Raw genomic sequence first — 16,105 nt, 5'->3', positions numbered from 1 at the left:
TTTCGAAATTATTTCGAAAGAACGCGGCTTTTCTTTCGATGGCAGTAAACCTCGTTTCACGAGGAAGAACGCCTTCCTTCGAAAGTTCCTCTTTTGAAAGAAGGCGTTCTTCAATGTAAAGAGGCCGTCTTCGAAAGAGAGCATCCAGACTCGCTGGGTGCTCTCTTTCGAAAAAGCGGATTTCTCTTTCGAAAGATCCGCCTGCAGTCTAGACGCGATCTTTTGAAAGAGGCTCTTTCGAAAGATGCTTTCAAAAGAGCCTCTTTCGAAAGAAGCCTGCAGTCTAGACATAGCCTTAGAGACTAACAAAAATATATAGGATCAGATGAGTTGGAGTAGAAATAACAGAATCCAAGATATATATAACAGCAAAAGAAGTGCCTGTCAATTGTAAGACCCATGTTAATGAAACTAATTAAATGGGCTAGATGTGTCGCATTATAGCTTTTGATGTGAAAATGCAGATGTCAGTGGCAGGGGAAATTGGCTTTGTAGTGTGTTAACCATTTTTATGCCACAGGGCTACTCACTGTTTTTAAAATTACAGACTAACACAGTTACCACTCTGAGACTTTTAAACTTAAGCTACACAAATTCAGGTAACTTAATTGGCTTTTTGGGGGTAATTAACATTCTAACAAAATGTTTTTCTTTTAGATTATAATTTATATTGCAATTTTAATTCCAGTTTGATATTGTATTCGTATTTGTTTTTTTTACCACCACACATGCAAAAGGACTGTGTCTCAACATAAAAGTTTCCTTTGCTACATTTCCATTTCCTTCCTTTAGAACTAAGTATCTTCAACAAATGGCTTATAATCCTTAAGGGCATATCTAGACTACATCCCTCTTTCGAAAGAGGGATGTAAATTAGACAGATCGAAATTGCAAAAGAAGCCAGGATTTGAATTTCCCCTGCTTCATTTGCATAATGGCAGCCAAGTGTTCTTTTGAAAAAGTGAACAGCTGTCTAGATATTGTTCTTTCAAAAAAAACCAACCCTTTTTCGAAAGATCCCGTGCTCCTCATTTTTTTAATTGGAGGACAGGATTTTTTGAAAAAGGGGTTTTTTTTCTTCGAAAGAACCACGTCTAGACGGCGGTTTCACTTTCGAAAAGCCCTTTTTAAAAGAACGCGCAGTCGCCCTTATGCAAATAAAGCACAGGAAATTCAAATCCCAGCTTCATTTGCAATTTCATTCTGTCTAAATTACATCCCTCTTTCGAAAGAGGGATGTAGTCTAGACATGCCCTTATTGACATTATTTTACATATATGCAAATTTAATGCTAATTGATTGATTAGTAGTATAGATGCAGTGCAGAAGTATTTAGCAGCAGGTTCAAAAGAAGCAATAAACAAAAATGACTGAAGGATCTTTCATGGCTAGGAATTTGTTTGAGCTGGCTTCCCTAACAGCTTACAATGACTGAGGGAGAACAAAATCACTTCATCCCCAAGACAACAGAAATGTTGAGAAATATTTTGGAAGCAAATTGAGGATTTTGTGGGAAAACCCACTCATGAGGTGTTATGGAGCAAGAGGGCTGGTAGGAAATGTCTTTGAAATCAACATTTATATATCACTAATGGCTATACAAATTATCTACAGATGTTCTAAAGTGACCAAAGAACCTTTACCAAAAAGGTAAAAGAGTGGAAATACAATTGATGTAACATGATATGCAAGATTGATCAGTCTTAAATATATAGAGAAGCAGCCCTTTTGCAAATATTTTCTATTATCTGTGCAATATATTCTTGTTGATGATGCCTTTGCACTTTCAAATGCAGATTTACTATCCTTAACCAGAAGCTAATTTGGTTTCACCTGTATCATTGCTTTTGCCTTTTGCTCGAAGAATTGATCAACAAAAAACACCATAAACACAGAAGTACTGTGAACATGAAGAAATCCAGAAAGTATGATCCAAATTCCTAAACTTTAGCATGCAGAAATAAATATTTCTGCAGTAGTATAAGAAAGATTATAAAGTAATAGCTAAGAAAAAAATTAATCTTTGTTAAATCTACAGGAATTTTTCTTTCACTTTAAACTGTCCATTTTCCTTTTTAGGTCCTCTTAATATCTCTTCTACTTTCTGATTCTAGCATATAGCCTTTTTATCTCAGTTAGATTTTTACCCTGTGCCAATCACTAGGGGTGTGTCTAGATTACATAGTTCTGTCGACAGAGCCATGAGGATGAGTTTACTAGATATAGCAAAATGAAGCGGCGATTTAAATAATCACCACTTCATTTACATCAAAATGGCCACCGCGCTGTGCTGACAATCAGCTGATCTGGCACAGCAGGGCAGTGTGGATGCACCACGGTCGACAAGGGAAGCCTTTGTCAACCGCTCCGGTAAACCTCGTTTCACTACTGCAACTCCATCAAATCACTTCTTATAACCGGTCTGTCACTTGCTTCTTATTCAATGTACTAAATCCAGGACCATCCTTAAGATTTATGGGACCCTGCACAGTACTGTTAAACTGGTGCCCCTATGCCCAATGACAGCCAAGGGGGGCAATTTTTTAGATACGTGATTTTATAATCTTCAGCAACACAGTTATGAAATATTTTTAAAGCAAATTTTAAAAGAAGGTTATGTCTACACCGCCAAGTTTTGTCACCAAAAACTATCTTTTGTCAACAGAACAGTGAGAGCATTCACAGTCTGTGTTTGGATCTCTGCTGCCCTGCAGTTAGGGCTGGCCTGAGCCATTTGTGTGCCCTGGGCCCCGGGAGTGCAACGCTTGTGCGGCCCTGCCCCAGGTGTGCGGCGCATGCATGGCGCCGCCCATGTGTGCCCAGCATATGTGTGGCAGCTCCCTGGGCAAATGGAGCATGTGCGGTGCTGCCCCTGCTCCTGCTCCTTCCTGGCCCGGCCCGGCAGCCCCGCGCAACGCTCCTTACAATGGGGCACCCCAGGCGGTAGCCCAGTTGGTCCGTACCTTGGGCCAGGTCTGCCTGCAGTCATGCGTCCCTCCCCTTTCAAAGGTCTGGGACGTATCTGACAGCTAAGTGAGCCGCTCTGTTCAAGGAACAAAGAGCATATTATTGGGTTTTGCCATGCACTAGAACACAGTGGCAGACAGACTGCTGCTGCATGGAGAGGGGCAGGACTGGTCCTAACCAATTGGTGGTCCTGGGACAAGCAACAACAACAACAACAACAAAAAATGTCCCTTCCCTACTCCCCCCTCCCCTCCAAGACCGGCTCTGGAGAGGGGCACAGGCTGCCGTGCTGCTGTGGTATTCCTCAGAAGAGTTCACAGAACAACTCATGATGCTGCTCCCAACAACTGAGGATGCTGAGGGAGAACTCGGAGGGAATCCTAAGATCAGCTCTGCCTTCCCACAGCACTGCACTGTTGGATGCTTACCTACAGTGCTTTGCTCTATCTGACAACAGGGAAACTAGCAATGTAGCCATGAAATGTCGACAATGGGAAGCAGAGAAAACAGGGTGACCGGTTTTCACTTTTGACAACTTTTGCATGCGGATAGCACTTTTGTCACCAAATCTTCCAAATGCAGATATAGCCTAAGGTTCTGAAGACTAATACAATACATTCAGAAACTGACAGTATATACCTGGGTTTGGCAAATGCCTGTTAAATGGCTTCATTACCACATGAATGGCTCTTTCACAAGTTCCATGTTCTGCTAATAGCTCTGTCAGGCAGTTTCACTTTCAAGTTAACTAGCTCGGCTCAGGAGGAAGCAGAGCCACAGAAAAGGGATATAAAGTCTCAGAGGGGTAGCTGTGTTAGTCTGTAATGTTAAAATCAGTTAGTGTTGTGTCGCTTTACAAACTAACAAATATTTATATAGGATCATGAGCTTTTGTGGGTAAAACTCACTTGAATTGGAGTGGAAATAACAGAATCCAAGATTATATATATATATAATCTTGGATTCTGTTATTTCCACTCCAATTTTATATATATATATATAAAACTGCAAAAAAGGAATAGGGAGAGGTGGGTTGGTGGACATTAAGACCCAGTGCCCTACGCAATTGCATATTCTGTGAATGGATAAGGACAGCCCAGTCTGTACCTGTCTAGACCATTAAAGAGCAAACTCTTTGATCTGGTTTGTGGGTCAGACCATTAGGAGTGGCAAAGCTCAGGAAGAGGAGCTGTATGTAACCACCTTTTATACCAAGGGTAAGGAACCTTTTCTGGATTAGGGGGATGGTGACCCACAAAAAATTCAGTTGGGGCCAGACACAAGTGAGAAGCAACAACAACAAAACCCAAAAATCCCACAACCCCTGCCCCCACTGGCCTCCGACTGGTTGTGAAAAACACACATTACCCTTCCACACCAGAGCCTAGGGGGCCCAGCCTAGTAGATTTCATGTGATCCAGCCCCATTGGTGGGTCAGCGGGAGGGAGGAGTGGGGATGGAACACCAGCATTGGCTCCCCAATACTGGGGGAGGGACCCTGAGTCTCGAGGGCCGGATCCAGGCAAGCCAGGGGCCGCATCTGGCCCCTGTGCCTGAGGTTCCCCACCTCTGCTATATCTCTTCAATCCTTGAAAGAATGATCTGGTCATAGGGCGTAACTCTGAGTTGGCCAGCCACTGACTTCCAGGTGACAGTTCTTCAGCTAGGATCTGAGAAGACAGGGAGCCTCTGCTCTGGCCTGATGCCGTGTGGTGATTCAACAGCTTTGGAACCAGCTTTGGGAAACTGGTTAAGGCTGAGGGAATCCTTGATTATATTGGCTTTGGCTTGCTGGAGCGGTGCATAGTAGCTGCAGCACAAGCCCAAATCTGCTCCTTTGTCTTCTGTTTATTATATCAATTTGCTATGAAGTGCCACGACATATACAATGCTACTCAAATAATAAATAATATTTTATAGGCTATTCTTCCTCCCCTTTGCAAACTAGCTTGGTGAACAAAAGTTTAGTGTTAATAACTTCGACAAATACTAGCAAACATACAGAACTTTCTGTAATAACAATACTGTTTCATGTGGCTCTTCCTTATCTTTGCTTTGTCTCAGCTTTTTAGATCATTTATTTAGGAGATAGAAATTCAGCCTAAGGTCTCAGATTCAGTTCAAGAGTTAAACAGCCTCCAAAGGAGTATTTTTCATAATAATGGCCTCAAGAGTGAGAGTATTCTGCTTTCAAAGTAATTAAACATTTGCTTTCTGTGATACAAAATAGGCTGAAGAGAGACAAATGTTTTCTTCACGTTGATGTTGTATGGATGGTTGGTACATCTGAAAATAAGAGCTGGCTGGGAAATAATTCACTGAGGTTAAGTAAGTGGTGAAATAGTATGATATATGGTCGTGTGCAAATTGTTCAGGCATGTGTACATAATGCTTCAGATATGTCAGAGGGCATTCAGGAATCTGGTTCTCGTACTGAATAAAAAAATATGGTGTGTATTACTAAAACACTCCCCTGAGCTTCTGTATCACAGGAAAAACTTTAAGTCTCCCATTTTAACTTGGGCTACTGAATGATATGCAGATAGATGAAGGGAAAAGTTAAACTACATATTTCCGGTCCTTGGTTATTTTTAGAAAACTAAGGTACAGTATATATCTGTGAAGCTACTGTATCTAAACAAAGCATTTTATTTCACATGTCTGTAATGCTGTCGTCAGAGAACTGAAGACAGAGTCAAAGCAGGCAGTTTTCTCAGAGAGCCTTCCTTCTGGTGCTAAGTGAGAACAAAGGAGAGCAAAGGGCGACACTGGAGGCCAACTGATGACTGACTCAATGTACGTCTACACAGCAGTGTTATTTTGGAATAACTGGCATTATTCCTAAATATCATTGGGTATGTCTACACTGCATTCCTCTTTTGAGAGAATAATGCAAATGCAGCTGAGTAAAATTGCAAACGAATCACGGATTTGAATTTCCCACGCTTCATTTGCAAAATGGCGTCGGGAGCTTTTTCAAAATACGCTATTTCGAAAGAAAAAACACAGTCTAGACGGGGTTATTTCGAAAAAAAACCCTTCTTTCGAAATAACCCTTAAACTTCATTTTTTAAGGAGTAAGGGTTATTTCGAAAGAAGGGTGTTTTTTTTCTCGAAATAACCCTGTCTAGACTGCATTTTTTCTTTTGAAATAGGGTATTTTGAAATAGCTCCCGGATGCCATTATGCAAATGAAGTGTGGGAAATTCAAATCTACTCTTCATTTGTAATTTCACTCGGCTTCATTTGCATTCCTCTCCTGAAAGAGGAATGCGGAATAGACATACCTATAGTGTGTGTCTACACAGCAAGCCTTTATTCAAAATAATGTTGAGCTGGAGGACTTCTTACTCAGATTCCCGTAACCCTCATTTCACACAGAGTAAGGGAAGTCAAAGGAAGAGTGCTCTTCCTTTGACTTCCTGCTGTGTAGACAGTGCCAAAAACTGAATTAAGCTATTTCAGCTTCAGCTACACAATTGACATAGCTGACACTGGGTAGCTTAATTCAGTCATTCCTGCTGTGTAGATGTACCCTCAGAGAACAGGAGCACAGATACGAGTCCGTTTGCACTTTGGCATCCACTCCACTTAGTCTTAAAGCTCTAATTGTCTTGGCTTTAATTTAAAATTACCTCAGTAATGAGGGCAAAAATCATACTAATTTCAATTTTTCTTCACTTGGACTTGCATCCATCTACTTTAGTGTCCCAGTGTTGAAATATCATACACAATCTGAATACAAGATGAACAGCATAGGAATAAACAATAGTACAGGATAAGCCATATCAGAACTAGTTTTTTAGCATAAATATTCTTTGCTAATTCTGTTGCATTATTCAGCATTTCTGGAAGAAATAATGTAGACTGCTGGAACTGAAACAAATATCTCTGGGACAGAGGTAGCCAGAGATCTAGAGTGAGGGATGGCTCTTGTAAGGAGGGACAGGAGCAGCTGCTATTGCTTCAGCTGACAGCTGTTTCCCCACATAACTGCAGAAATACAGAGTCTTGCAACATATGGGTAAGCGGATGTGTAGGCATTGTTCATTGAATATTTTGCCTCCCTGTTTTGAAAGAGAGACGTATCCAATATTTCCAGAAGACCTGAGGGGTCTTTTCTTGCTTCATAATTCTTCATTGCTCAGGCCACCTTTCACCTGTACTTTATCCTCGAAATGGCAATCATCTGTCTGAAACATTATAATCATACATGAGCGCCCAAAGGGCTGAAGCGTCTCCTCTTCATCTACCCCCAGCAAGATGATTCAGTCTCCATTCTCAGAAAGAGAATCATCATTTCCATTTGTGTTGGAGATTGGTTTTAGCCCCCTTTCACTGCCAGATCAGCCAACCTATAAACCCTAGCACTAAACACCTATTTAAACAACTCCTGTGTTTTACTCTTTAGCTCACCTGGGCTATGTCTAGACTGCAGGCTTCTTTCAAAAGAGGCTCTTTCGAAAGCATCTTTCGAAAGAGCCTCTTTCGAAAGATCGCGTCTAGACTGCAGGCGGATCTTTCGAAAGAGAAATCTGCTTTTTCGAAAGAGAGCACCCAGCGAGTCTGGATGCTCTCTTTCGAAGACGACCTATTTACATTGAAGAACGCCTTCTTTCGAAAGAGGAACTTTCGAAAGAAGGCGTTCTTCCTCGTAAATTGAGGTTTACCGCCATCGAAAGAAAAGCCGCATTCTTTCGAAATAATTTCGAAAGAACGCGGCTTGAGTCTGGACGCAGGGGAAGTTTTTTCGGGAAAAGGCTACTTTTCCCGAAAAAACCCCTGAGTCTGGACACAGCCTTGTTGGTTTACCCTGCCTTTGCAAGGAGGCAGCCAAAATGATCTTAGCCACCTGTGTGCATGTCTGTTTTGGCTGAACAACATATCCTAGTTCTGATTTTCCTTTTTCATGCAGGTTGGACCTCTCTTGTCTGGCACTCTTGGGACCTGACTGATCCTGAATGAGGGAATTTGCTGGTCCAGGGGAAGTCCCCTGCTACTGGCCCCCCAGCCCACCTCTCTTCCCTGCTGCCAGCCTAGCTGCCCCCCTGCTGGGCTGCTGCATCCTGGGCCCTGCTACCAGGGCTGCCACAGCCCCATCCCTGGCCCTGCTACGGGGGCTGCCATAGTTGCTGCATCCCTAGCCCCACTACTGTGGCTACTGGGACTGCCTCAGATGCCACGTCCCTGGCCCTGCTACTCAACTGGCTCCGTCCCAGCCCCAGCAGCTCTGAGATGCCAGCCCTCTTGCCACTAGGGCTCTCAGCCAGGACTCCCTGGTCCAGGAACAACCATGGTCCTGCCATACCACAGATGTTGCAAGATGAGGGACTCCCAGTTTTTGGAGGTCCAACCTGTAGTTGCTGCACTTCAGGATTTATGTCTGTTCAAACTAGTGCTGGTATGAACAGGGATTTCATGAAAATCTAAATTATTTCCCCACCTATTTTACAACCCCCACCCTTCCCAGTCCAGAAACCCTTGCTCATGTAAGTTGTATTGTTGATATTCTGTATTCTCCTGAACTAGTGTTGCATGTTAAATTCTTTGACAGGTATATGTTTATATAACAATTCCTCATCCACTCTAATCATGTTTTTTTCCCTAAATATTGATGCCAGTTCCTTAGAAGTTCTTTGAGCTGACATCAGGTATAAGCACCACACTGCAATTAACCAAATACTACTAACCCGTATAAAATGTATTGCAAAGTGATTTTCCTGCCACCTGAAGAATAAAGTAAATCCTTCCTTAACCCTCAGCATTGCTAAATGATTTGAGATTGGCAAGGCATCACAGAAAAAATGCAAACTAAATTATAATCACCGTGTTTCTCTAGATCTGCCTAGAAGCAATTCCTCTCCTAGATGCTCTTCCAATTCATCTAGTTTCCTTTGCCTTATCCTTTTTACCCTCCTGTCTTTTTCACAATTAATTTCTCTCACTTCTCCCTAAATCATTTGCTCAATCTTCACTTTGGCTTTCTTTTCAGATTATTCCCCCCATGTTAACTACACTAAATGCATCAAATTCTGAATGAGTAAAATTTGGCACCGAAGTTTTACAGTGCAAACAAACAAGTAAGCAAAAAGGAAAGTTTAGCCAGCTGTTGATATTCTGATCATACAAGTCAAAATTTTTATACTCGCAGGTATAGATGTCAGCTCCCAAATCCATATTTTGGCTTGTAAATAAAAGTGGCAGCAGTGAAGTATTTAAGTGCTTCACTTTGGACACTCATATTTAAAACCTTCTTTCACTGCAATGGTTACACATTTACTGTAGTGACTGACTTCCACAGATGACCCGATTTCCTTGTCTAAAAGGAGACATTGCTATGCAAATAAAATTTAAAAGGACAATAATTTAAAAATCCCATTTTAAATTTTAACAGATAATTCTCAGTTCAAAGAAAGAAAAAGCAGTAAGAAAATCCTTGATCTATACAGAGTGTGGCTTGACACAATCTTTGAGAAGGCTAACCAGACTAAACCTGAATCTTATCTCCTATACACAAGTGTAAATCAGAATTATCTCCAATAACGTCCATATAGTTACAATAATTCAAAACCTGTGGGAGATCAAAATCAGGCACTCTGTCCCCAGCAGGAGTGAGGATATATTAGATTTGTTTTTATTGTCTCGCTTTCTTTCAGCTGTCCACTATGGCTACGTCTAGATTGCACTGTTAAATCAGAAAAAGATACGCAATTTGCATACCACAAATTGCGTATCTTTTTTTATTTACTTTCGAAAGAAGCTCTTTCGAAATTTGGCACATCTACCCAGCATCAAATTGCAAAAGAAAGTGCTCTTTCAAGCCATCCCTTATTCCTTGTTGAACAAGGTTTACAGGGATGGTGAGAAAGTGTGTCCATTCATTCAAAATTTTTTTCAAAAAAGCAGATGTGTTCTTTGGATGTAGCATTGCTTTTTCAGGGTACTTTCAGTATCCCGAAAAAGCAGTGAAGTCTAGACATAGTCTTCATTATTTATCTATACAGAACCTTTATTTCTCCACAGAAGTTTTTATGCAATTCATGAAACTTGCAAGTATCGCGTTATTTTGATCATGTGATTCAATAATGTGGAAAATACTAACATGAAGTGTATGTGACAGATTGGAGGTATGTTTAGGTCAAATGGGAAACACCATGTTATCTGGAGAACACCATTTTTGGATTGCAATCATCAGTACAACCTTCATATTGTCATGCAACTTCCATGTTTGTTTAAGACACCCAAACGGCTGGGAAAACCAGTCTAATTCTGCCAGATCTAATTCTACTATTCAGGAGACTGTGTGATCATGCTGTGTGTGTCAGATGTCTCCTAGAGAGAGGTGCCATCAAGGGCCATGAGAGGGCCACCAGTGATGAATTACTCTTTTCCACAGGAGCAATGGATTTTCTATTAGCAGGGCCATTGACTTTGACTCTGCACAGAAGTTGATGGGGAAAACGAGAGTCTGGGTCTGGAAACTACCGTTTCACCACCAAAGCCTGGGGCTGAAATGGGACAGATTGGTTTAAAAGGTGGCTATCTTTCTATGCAAGGAGCCATTCCATCACAGCTTGTAAACAGAACTTGCTGGAGATATAGATGGGAGAAACTGACTCACCCTGATGATGGTGCTCAGAACCAGGACTCACAAACTGGGTGCAATCAGACTGAGTGGGTTGCATTCAGGATTTTCTTATTTTCCACAGAAACTTTCTTGTCCTTTTTTAAGAATAAAGTATTTATGGCTAAGAACTTTCTTGGCTAAGTCAATGTTTTTTGCTTTATTGCCATGTTGTTGCTGAAAGTTTTAACTAGAAACCAGAGGCTCCCAGAGCTAATGTAGACTCTGGGGGAATGCAACCAAGGGCTCAGGAAGCCTGTGGCACCAGTTCTGGGAGTTAGGCTGTTGGACTGAAGAGTCCCACTGCTTAGGAAAGGTGTCAGACAGGGGTGTGATAGACCTAGAGCTAGCAACAGTGACCAGACTTTACCCAGAACCAGAGGTACAGGGGATTCAGCAGCTGGGTCCAATCATAACAGAACAAGTGTTAGCCCAGAGTAAGGGACTGGGCCAGATTATGACATATCAGCAAACTGACTTCTTTATCCAATAATACAGTAAACACTTTGGCCTTAATCCTCTAAAGATTTATTTAAATGTTTAACTGTACTCATTGTGAGAAGTTCTACTGAAGTTAAGTCTTCACATGTGTTAGTCTTTGCATGGTTGAAACCTTTAGTCACATTGATTCTATTACACTAGTAATTACTGAGGCTCTTCAGTTAAGATTCATAAGCATTTTTCTCATCTGTATATTTTGGGGTTCCAGCTCAATTCTACAAATTGCCCGTGAGCTGAAACATGACATAAACAGAGACTCAATTTCAACTTAGGAAATATATTCTTGAATACATATTTTCACACATTTTGCAAAGTTATTTGATTCTTTTTGGCGTATTTATGCAGTGACTAATTGTATAAGATAAACAGTGTTATGGGCTCAGATATCTGGGATCAGAATCAAGTTTTTAGGACTTCACAAAGCTTTATTCTCTTCTCCCTAGTGTATGTGTTTTGGAATGTGAATAGCAATAACAGCAGTTACTATGTACAGTATTATGCTTTTTATCCAAAGAGTACAAACAAATTTACAGAAGTGGGCTAAGGCTATTATTCAATTTTACAGATGAGGTAGCTGCAGAAGACCCAGATTTCCAAAAGTAACCAATAATTAGGCATGCAATGTTACTGGACTGATTTCAGAAGTGCTGAGCATCACAACATCATGTGAAGTCAATGGGAGCTTCCAGTGATCAGCATTTCTGGAAATCTGGCCACAGGTGAGTTACATTTCTCATCCGAAAACTGCAGCACGCAAATACAAAGGTCACTTTTTTTTTTAAAGTGGGCTTTAGGCAATTTGTTCAAGCTAACACAGTGAGTCAGTGACAAATCCAGGGTTCTAACTTACTGCCTCTGCTACTCTAAGATAATATTCTGTCATGTATAAATCTAAAAGTGCCTTCAGTCTCTAAAACTACAATTTAAGGCAATTGATCCATAATGTGAACTAATGGTTTTTAAGGTGACTTGAAAAATCAAATTATACAGGAACAATGAAACCCTAATGCTTTAGTGACAGGCTGCTGTGTTTGTTCAATCACTTTATATTTCAAACATTTCCAGGGGGTTTTAGGGCAGAGACACATGCACACACATAGATCCCACAGTGATGTTAGTAATGCCAAATATTCACAATACACTTAATTAAGGTGTCTCTTGGTCAACCTTTCTGTGACAAGGATTCAAAAGGAGCTGTTCAAGACTAATTAATAAGTAATCCCCTTCAAAAGGGTTCACAGAAATTTAGGAAATTGGGATGGAAAGAACTATTGGTCCATCTAATCCACCCTTTGCTTTTTTTTCAGGTCAGCCATTCACCAGACATACCCAGAAATGTTCTCAGCACTCAGCTGTTAATTTCCTTGGCGTTTGTATCTTCATCTTTTGTCAGACTATTCCATACCCTAATTACCCTGGAAGTGAAAAATCTCTTACTAATTTCCAGTCCTAACTTCTTTCTCATTTCTAGCTTCAGTTCACAATGAAAACAAATAAATTCCCTTCTATCAGAGTGACCCAGTGTATACAGTATTTCTTACAAATAGGTCACCTGGCCAGCATCTTTATTTTTTTTAACAAAAATATTCAGGCTCTTTCCCAGGCAGTGGCTATATGACAGCCATCGATAATGGCAATTCAGAATATCCCCTAAAATCTATGGGAACAATGGGGTTTTAAATCTATATTTTTTGCCCCTTCTCTATTTTAATATGCCAGTCATTCAGGTGTATCACTAAGTTTAATGAATAAACTTTTCCGCTTTTGGGCAAAGTTTCATAGGAAACTCACAAAACAATGCACACCTACACCAGGACTGTCCAAGACTTTGTAGCCAATCACACTAAACATATTTTTACCATTGTTTTCTCAGACCAGTTGCAAGCATCACAATTATTTGAATAATCAAGAGATAGCTGATGATGTGGTTAGGACCATTTAAAAGAACGTGATTTTGATTCCTGGCACTGGTCTCTCTTTTTCTGAACCTTCAGTGGTTAGGGAACAGGAGTTGGGGGTCTGCTTAAATTGTTTACTTTCCTTTTTAATTGAAAAAGAGATTTTCATTGCAATTAAATTATGTGTATGTAATTATAGATGAGGAAATTCCTGTGTTATATTGCTCTCTCGCTAAACAGTTTGCATTAGTGAATGGAAAATGTCTTTTCAGTGTTTGAAAGAGGAAAAAGTCAGTCATTTTTATTATACTTCAGATTAGGGTATTTTTAAAGCATAGAATTTAAAGTGTTTGAGTGTAAACGGGACTATTAAAACTTGAGATAAATATGCAATATTTGAAGAAGAAAAAAAATAAGGCTAACTTACCATGTTCCTACTGGCAGCTGAACACTTCTCTGTTGTGAGTGTGACCTCACCAATACTGGGCAGTTCGAGTTGATAATCCCAGAAGATTTGGATGCTGCTGTTCTGAGCTGAAATGAAGGATAAGGAAGTTAACTACCACAACCCATTGAAATGGCCATTTAGTTCATTTCCATGGGACACTTAGCACTAACATTGTTCAAACTGGTATGCCAGATTGCATTGTTTTGGTTACAGTAGCTCTAGGTGCTCCGAAACAGGGCTCCATTGAGACTGGCTCGGTACAAACACCGGCAAACATGGTCCCCCATGCTAAGAGTTTACATACCAATCTTAATTAAATTATAATTATTTTACTATAGTGTGTGTTACCCAGTTTTGTTTTTATTCATTTAAATCATTGCTCTGGGGTGGGGCTGGGGATAAGGGGTTCAATACACAACCTGCCACCGGGAAAGTGCACAACCCCTGCCCTCTATCACCAAAGGAGCTTAGGGCCAGGTGAGAAGCGCTGGTCCATGGCAGCAGAAGGAGGGGTGAGTATAGCCAGGGAAGGGGCACACTGACACACAGACCAACAAACACAGAAACAGACAAACTCCCTGAAATATATTGTAGATAGTTATCCCTTTCACCACACCGTCCCCTGCTGGCCCAAAGGGACTATAGTGATCCCAGTTCTCATCTCTCAGGAAGTTGCATTCCAAATTTAGTGGTTCTAGCTTTTACCATTTAGGAGGAAATCTTGAACAAACATACTCACAGATGGAAGGACAGACACGTTTCTAAAACATATAGTAAGATTAAAGTCTTGAGTAAAACGATAGCTGCATTTTTGTTACAGAATTTAAGACTCGTATAAGCTGTTGGACAGATTCATCAGACAATATAATCAAAATAAAGCTCTGACTCTCAAGCTCAGTTCTACACCCCTTTCCCTAGAACTAGTTTTACTCATAAACAGAAGAAACAAAATTCTTACACAAAAATTATCTAAGGTGCCGGGTAACAGAGCTCTGTTCTACTGCCTCAAGCGGGAGAGGGAGAAAAGACATCTTTCCCTGTAAGTAGCCTTTTCCAGCTATCCCCTAATCTTGCATTACTTGACTGCAAATGAGCTTGGGCTACAGAACATGTTTGTAAAGACTAGCCTGTTTACTTTCCATGCACTTGTTCCAGGTTACAAACTTTCATGAATAAATGTAGGCTGATTCCGAGGTATAAACACAAACTAAGCCTCCAACTAGGCCCAATGAAGAATCTTTCCTCAACTTGCCAAAACTGAGACAAGAGCCTTTAGACTTGAGACTTAGTTAGGTGACCATTTATTATCATGCACTATGTCTGCAGACTCTTACTCCCAGCAGTGCTTTGTCTTAAGAACCCTAGGGCCATTACAGGAACATTGGGATACATGCCTGTATTCCAAAGTCCACTGCATTTTTACCAGTGGATTAAATATTTAAAAAGATATATCCAAGACTTTCACCATTTTGATATGAGTGAGTTGATGTGATAGCAAAATAGTGGAATAAATTTAAAATGGTTAGAGCTGTCAAATAAAACCCTGTGCTGCTCAGGAGGCCAATAGAGAATGAAGTGAGATTTAAATGCTTTGCTGAACAGAGTTTGGCTTCATCTCATACATGGGGTGTTTTGACGAACAGATTAACTTGTAATGTTACCTATATGACCCCATCAAGTAGTCTGAGTGTTTCCCAGGCCCCTAACTATAATACATAGTAGGTTTATATAGATTTATTTTTGTTCCTGTATATAGTATTTTCTTCACTATTGTCTTGCAAGGAGAACTGTGGAAAGGAATCTGGAGGGTCATAGTGGATCACAACCTAAATATGAGCCAACAACATAAAATTGTTGCAAAAAAGGCAAACATGTTGGGATGTATTAGTAGGAATGCTGTAAGCAAGACACAAAGACGTTATTCTCCTTCTCTACTCAGCATTGATAAGGCCTCAGTTGGAGAATTTTGTCCAGTTTAGAGCTCCACACTTTGGAAAAGATATGGATAAATTGGAAAAAGTCCAAAGGAGAGCAACAACAATGATTAAAGGTCTAAAAAACATGATTTATGAGGAAAGGTTTGTTTAGTCTGGAGGAGGGAAGACGGGGCAGGGGAGGGGAGACGAAGGAGAGGACATGATAACAGTCTTCGAGTAAGTAAAAGGTTGTTAAAAAGAGGAGGGTGATAAATTATTCTTTTTAACCATTGAGGACAGGACAAGAAGCAATAGGCTTAAATTGCAGCAAGGGAGATTTAAATTAGACATTAGGAAAAACTTCCTAACTGTAAGGGTAGTTAAGCACTGGAATAAATTGTCTAGGGAGGTTTAGAGACTCCATTGTACAAGGTTTTTAAGAATAGGTTAGATAAACACCTGTCAGGGATAGTCTAGCTAATACTTAGTCCTGCCTCAGTATTAGATTATCTAGCAATGTCCCTTGCAGCTAGATTTCCCTTCATTTCCATTATTCTGTAATATTTACTGTCTATATTTTTTATTATGTACATAGAAAATGGTCACTGTTTTGAAGTATGCATCTTCTTTATTGCCAAAGGCCATATCTGTATGTGTGTGTGTGTGTGTAATAGATATAGATGGTACAGAATGCTTGTTATAGGTTTTTTTCTGTTGCTATGGGCATATCTACACTGGGAAGTTATTTCAA

General features: G+C 40.4%; 1 long non-coding RNA gene across 1 annotated transcript in view; it reads left to right on the top strand.

Moving 5' to 3' along the window:
• Positions 1-13,661, top strand: part of LOC142826714 (uncharacterized) — a 71,125-nt gene extending 57,464 nt beyond the window's left edge. The window contains exons 4-5 of the long non-coding RNA XR_012900922.1: positions 11,658-11,811; positions 12,400-13,661. This is a non-coding gene — a long non-coding RNA (uncharacterized LOC142826714). The remainder of the gene's footprint in view (positions 1-11,657; positions 11,812-12,399) is intronic.
• Positions 13,662-16,105: the final 2,444 nt, after the last annotated feature.

The sequence above is a fragment of the Pelodiscus sinensis genome, chromosome 2, assembly GCF_049634645.1.
Source record: "Pelodiscus sinensis isolate JC-2024 chromosome 2, ASM4963464v1, whole genome shotgun sequence".
Lineage (NCBI taxonomy): Eukaryota > Metazoa > Chordata > Testudines > Trionychidae > Pelodiscus > Pelodiscus sinensis.
This window is presented reverse-complemented; position numbering and strand designations above follow the sequence as displayed.